Genomic DNA, 6,959 nt, shown 5'->3' on the forward strand with positions numbered 1-6,959 from the left:
AAAACTTGCAGTGGGCTTGTTCCTTTTACTCCTCCAAGCTATGGAAACAAATTGTTCTTCCTTTTGGATTTAATGCCATTACTATTTCATTTTGTTGCTGCTCCTCCTCCTGTGTGTTTCTCTCTCATCTATTTTCTTCTGCTTTTTGCTTGTCCAGGCATTTTCTGTACTCGTGCTGGTTATTAGCTGGAATAGTCTGTGTACATATATTCTATATATTATTCTGTAATAAAGATCTGAATTAAAATCTCAGTTGTCCTAGCTCTTATGATAGCAGGGTCAAAGAGGACCTTTTGAGAACTGTGGCTGAAAGTGCTTGGAGGGAGTTATGTTCTTGCCCTGACACTCATGTGGTATCTGAAAAGCTACTGGCAAAATAGCAGTGGTCTTTTTGAGGGCTTTCAGTCAATCTCTGTTCTCCCAGACAGTGGAAACTGTTACTTTGCTCCACTCAAATGAAGGAACTCAGCTTGGAGCCCTCTTCTGACTCTTCAGTCACCAGCAAGTTTTGGAAGTTTGTAAAAGATCCCTCCTGTACTTCGATCTGGTATACTTAATTACATGTTATAAATTTGATAAACTCATTTTTGGGAAGGAGAATGTAGAAGTCGAAGGAAGGGGGTGGGAGGGAAACACCTTTTGTTTATTGCTACTAAAAAGACTTATTTATGAACCAAGGGAAATAAGGCTTAACAACAAATGGTATGTTTCTGTTAACTATGTGGAACAGTTCAAGAAAAAAAGTTGTCCTGATGTAGGGGCACAGACCAACAGGAAGATCTCCCTCTGTCTGAGTGGGGGGGATGTTAATGACTCGTTACAGTTTGCTTGATGGGAATTGGAATTTATTGTGGTATCTGGTAGCATCCATCTTTCAGTTCTTCGTCTGTTTTGATAAGGAAAAAATCCTGCGCTGCTGTATCCAGCTCCATTCCTCCTGATAAATAAGCTGCATATCTTTAAAAGCCATCTATTACCCTATGTTTGTCAGTTTTATAAACTGGAAAAGATTAGTGGGAAGAGAAAGGGAGGGCTGCTGCTCGTGTTGTATGCAGGGCCTGACGGCGTCGGGGAGGCAGCAGGCTGCTCCTGCTGCGCGGGGGGCCAGGGAGGGTGGGTCAGGGGGACGCCCCACTGGGACGCTTCCCTGCCGCTGCCTCAGCACCTGTGGCTCCTGCCCCGAAACCCTGCACGGCCCCAGGCGTGAGGAAGCACCCGTGCGTGGTGCTGTAATGTTCTCCCAGCCTGGGTAGCTGCTGGAGCTGATTATTTGGACCAATGTAACTGCTGAAGAATGAATTCTTCTGCTGGGCCATAAGTGGTGCCCTGGAAGAGCTGCCCTCCTGGTAAGCACCTCAAGAGCATGAGGCTGGCAGCGCTGCTCCTCGGCATCTGCAGCTCCTTTGCTCAGTCATACGGGACACTTTAACCTGTGCCAGCTGCAGTGCTTTTGGGACCAGGAGTTGGACCTGCCCCAGACACTGAAACTAGCAGAGGTAGCTTAGCACTGTATCGCCACTTTCCTCCATCCCTTCCTTGGCAGACTCCCAGAAAGCGATGGGCATAGGATGCCTGCCATCCAGGCATGTAAAGCTAAGAATGAGCACACCATCATCTGTAATGACAGCAGGTGTGTTTCTTTTGTGCCACCTGAATTTTTCTTTTGACTTCTTATTTAATGTAGTCCTAGTTCTTACAGAAGCCTTTTTCATACTTTGCAGTAAAATTATAGGGAGGGATTACTTTCTAAACTCCAGTTTGTTGCACTGGAATATACAAAATAGACCTGTTGGGATTCGCCCAAACAACATGTGCTTGGCTGAATCACAGCACTGGATATTCTGAGACTTCTTTGAACATTGCAAATTAGTCTCAGCCTAAGTGAAATGCTAGCAATAGCAGATGAGCGATTTTAATATGTGAAAGTTGTGTGGTAAATCTAATTTTCAGGTTTGCATGCCAAAGCTTAGCATGTATTGAGGCACTTAAAACTGACAGATGTTGTAGCTAGAATTTAAATGTGAGGTACATCCAGCATTTCATGACCATGATATACAAATATTACAGGTTTAACAACAGTGAGTTGTAAGCACGATGGTATGGCTGCTACTTTTCATAATTGGTATGTGACCAAACAAAACAATACCATCTCACAAACTGTGATTATGGTCAGTCAACACTTGAAAAGTAATTGGTTTGATAGAAAATTAATTTTTTTACCCCAAATTTTACTGGGAGGCTATAGGCAGAGTGAAGCATGTCCGGATTATGTTCTCACCTCCAAGGATCAGTATGTGGTCCTAAAGGTGGTGTGAGAACATGAGCTGTGCGGTTCAGCAGCAATCAGCTGAAGTGGCACAGTAATGTCCCACCAAATTCATTAGGATCCAAAATGGTTAGAAACAGTAGGTTTTATTAATCAGTTTTATGTGCTCTGTGAAATTTGTAGATGATGAATCTTCATGTTTCAAGGAGAAGCCCTACATTGTCTCATTTTATAAGCTCTGAAAGAAGGCCAGGCTATGCAGTTCTGGAGCACTGTTGGTCCAGTGTGTTTTCATCCACATCCAAAATAATTCTGCAGTCCTCGTTTTGCTGGCTGCTAGGACCTTACCAATCTAAGTCATAATGCATCAAATGAATCACATCATTGATTTTCAGCAAACAAAAAGCACAGCAATCAGGAGGTAACTTGAACCCCTCACCTCTCCCAGAATGGGCTGCCTGTAAGCGAATATTCCAGCATACTGTGATTTTTTTACAAAGACAACTGGGGTAAATACCTATAAATTCAAACTACATACTATTTTTTTCATGAAGCAACTGTAATGAATGTGACTCAAGTTACAGAGCTAGTTGCAAGCAGACCGGCAATGGAAAACATATGCCAGATTGCACATGTGAAGGATCCCAGTAGGCGATAATGCTTGGCTATAAGCTGTGTGCAGGACAATTCTGTGCTGTGATGAATTGTCTGTGGTAAACTACCCTAGTTCAATCCATTAAAACAAAAAGTACTAAAGGAATAAAAAGATCCCTGATCTGAATCTTGTACCCCCCTGCAGTAAGTCAGCTATCATAGTCCGCTCACTTCTGGGATGTGGAAGGAGCCCCACGAGGAGCTAAGGCAGCCCGTGGTAGTGGGCTGGCAATCAGAAGGTAGAATAACTTTTGGAGTAGTTCTGAAAGCAACTTTGAAGCAAACTTTAGAGCTGAATATGAATCTGGTGAAGGAAAAAGATGTTGATGTGTTTAGAGAAGCAAGAAAAAGGCTGGCTGTAGCATTTTGTGTTCTGAGTTCAGTGTTACTGTCTCACTTCATCACTTTCCTCCAGTGTAAGACAGACAGGTGTGTAGAGGAGTAGTAGAAATTTCAGCAGAAGTTAGACTTTTCATTTGAAATTGGTATTCCCAGATTAGATAAGACTATGAACAAGAAAAATGAAAAGCTACAGAGCACTCTTGAATTTCTTACCTACACTGCCAAGTCCAAGTGAGGGGTTTTGATAAGGAACCTGAGATCGTTGAAACAAGCAACTGGACAGTAGAACAGAAGGAGGACTCAAGAGGACTCATAGGGCAATTGGAAATGTAAATAATTGGTGGTTTGCACATAACACACAGTAATGTTCAAAGCAGCAAGAGAATCATTAAAGACAAATATCTTACAGCAACACAGAGTGCAGGAATCTGATCCTCTGGGATTTTTTGGGAGAGGTGGTGAGAGGAAACAGGAATGGAAAGTACGAGAGAGATTTTTATCAATGAGCTGCCTCCTGCTAGACGTGACCTGTGGCATTCATTAAACCAAATTGTATTAACCTTATCATAAAAAGTTAATTTTCTTCACATATTCCAATTGTTAGGCTACATCTCTATCTCTTCACATTAAGAAGTAAAACTAATTATGCATTATTTGTAACAAGTAGTTTGTTTATGCCATATAAAAGAAATTGACTGGATACCTTAGGTAAAACACTTCTTAGCAATAGTATTTTTGAAACAGCCCTAGTATAATTAGGGCTTAGATTAAAAACTGACTCTTCTGAAAACCACAGAAGAACTTTATGCAAGAAAGCAAATGACATGTAACAAAACCACCCTCTTCCCTGCCATATCCCCTCAGGACGATTTAAGTCTTTCCAGAAATGGAATAAACAATACTCTGGGGATGCTGAGGAATGCTTATAGCAGTTAGTTTTTAATGTGATACAAAAAAGCACTGTACAGGGATAATATTTTTGCAGAGTCAAAGGACATGAAAGTAAAAAGGGCTGAGTCATGGAGAGACAGCGTTAAGTATGCAACAGGCACATTTAAAACCCCTTGGTTGTCTGGGTTATGCTGTACCTTCCTGATACAAAATACCCAATTTACTGGACCCTCACCTCAGTGGTACCAGAAATTTTTTGTCACCAGAGTAACAAAACTCTATATGCTGGCCTTCGTAAGTGTATGATCAAAGGGACTATCCGATTTCCACCCACTGTGTGCAGGCTGCCAATTTAAATATTTACTACCCCTTGAACTGGCCAGGCAGGAACGCAGCAGCAGAAAGGAGTGCGAACCACGTATGTACTGCCACTGACCTGGTGCATGCTCTGCTCTCTGGGAAAGGTAAGAGGGGAATTTGAAGCAAACATGCCGTGGCTACAGTAGTAGAAAAACTTGCTATGTGCTTTTAAAAAAAACAAGCGTATAAAAAAACCCCCCAAACACCAACAAAAAAACATTTACAGCTGTGGTGCAGCAAGAACATTGCTTGAGTAATGTCTCAGTGAATTGTCTTTGCTATAATCCTACCACTTGAGATATATTGTTTCATTATAGAATAGGAATTCATGAAGCCATTAAGTATTAATTTCCTTCAAATTGCTGTTGTTCTGTTAAGTGTCTTCAAGGGTTAGTCATTTTTTTCCCCATAGCTGAAGTGTCTTTGAAATGTGGTGATAACTTGAACAAATGGGAGAAAACTGGTTTGCTTTTTTTTACTTCTATTATCTTGTGCGCTCTGCCTCTGGGAGGTAGGAAAATTTCAGGTGTGCTCTGCTAAATGCAAACACTTTCTTACACATATGTCATCTAATTCAGAAGAGGAATGTACCTCTTCATCAACAACAAATATTTGAGGCAAGCTCTCAAGATTTTTTTCTTTTTCTTTGTATTTTGCTGACTAGTAGAATGTAATGGTCAGAAAGATGCTAGGAAAATAAATCATCTTTGTAAAGGAAATATTTTTTTGCTTGGCAGTCATATCCAAAATAAGATGTTTCACTGTAGCCAGAATAGATTACAAAGCCCACTGAGTTTAATGTGTGTCTTACTCCTGCAAAACCACAATGCACTGATTGCTAGATTATCTGTGGCAGAGGCACCCTGGAATGAAAATCTCCTTCGTGTTCCACCTTAAGGTCCACCATAGGTCCTGACCATCAGAACTTGGCTGGATAGTGGGCAGCTATGGAAACACTTTAGGATCCCATCACACCTGGTGGCCTTAGTAACATGTAACAAAACCACCCTCTTCCCTGCCATATCCCCTCAGGACGATTTAAGTCTTTCCAGAAATGGAATAAACAATACTCTGGGGATGCTGAGGAATGCTTATAGTGGTTAGTTTTTAACGTGATATAATAAAGCACTGTATAAGGATAACATTTTTGCAGAGTCAAAGGACATGAAAGGAAAGAGGGCTGAGTCAGGGAGAGGCAGCATGAAGTGTACAACAGGCCTTTTGCCCCTGCACAGGAAGTCTTGGCTGTATATTGGTTCCACATTGCTTTTACTTTCTGAAGAGCGGAGAATATGTAAACTCTAGATATGGCAAATAGATAAAAGAAGGAGGATAATGAATATTCTCAGACAGAATATTGATGTCCCATTTATTTTCTTATCCACACAGTATTTTCCTTTAAATAAACATTGCATTGAGTCCAATTTCAAATGTGATAGGACTACAAACTCAATAGAATGTAGAATTTCATTTATCCCTTATTATCCAGAAAAACTTTGTTGCTGTTTGGCAGGTGTTTCCTCAGGCACTCTTAATAAGATGTCCTTCTGTTTCCTAATTATCATTTACAACTAGGAAAATACCATAAACTTACATGCTGCAATTTCCACACCTAGCCTGGCTTAGTACTGAGAATAAGCTACCCTTCCCTGTGCAGATACAGATGTATTTAGATTTGCTCCCAGCATTCTGTTCTCAGGATTTTAGGTATCAGTTTCTCTTCATCTTTCCAAGTCCATGCTGCTTTTTGCTGCTGTTTTTGGTTTCTTTCCAATTTTTTAATATCCTTGTCATAGCATGGTGTCCAGAATTTAACAGTAATCCAGCTGCAGCCCCACAACCACTGAACATGTGTTGCAGCAATGTCATTTCTGTGCAGAGTTTCTTCTAATTGCAGCGCTCATAGTAGGAGACTTACATCAATTATAAACATCTCTAAATCATGTAATTAAACTTTAACGGAATCTTGGTACTTGGCTCTTAACTATAGCTTTGAGAGATTCTTAGAAACACAGAAGAGAAGCAGAAAACTCAGTGGCAACCACTGCTCACTTCTAGTGTTTTCTTGCTGTTTTCCCCAAAAAAATTTTTTTTTTCTTGACAGCCCATTGCATTTAACATTTTACTTCTGGCTTTCGTTCTGTTGTAGAGTGCTACAAAAAGTACTTCATAAGCATATGCTTGTTCAAACACATTTTTCTTTTCACTCTATCCTTTCCCCCAAAAAAACTTCTCTAGGCTTTAAATAAATAGATATCTGGAAGAAGGAATAACAATGTGTTCTTCTAGCTTGTTATGGAGTATACTGAGCTTAGAATTGTTCCTTACAGAATTTTATTTACCCCTAATGTTTTGGTAAAAACACCATTAGCAATGATTTTCCCTTTTTGGCCATTCAACTTACACAGTGGTTAATTGCCATAGTGCCTGCTGCAAGGAGCTGCTC

The sequence above is a fragment of the Grus americana genome, chromosome 8 (assembly GCF_028858705.1).
Source record: "Grus americana isolate bGruAme1 chromosome 8, bGruAme1.mat, whole genome shotgun sequence".
Taxonomy (NCBI): Eukaryota; Metazoa; Chordata; class Aves; order Gruiformes; family Gruidae; genus Grus; species Grus americana.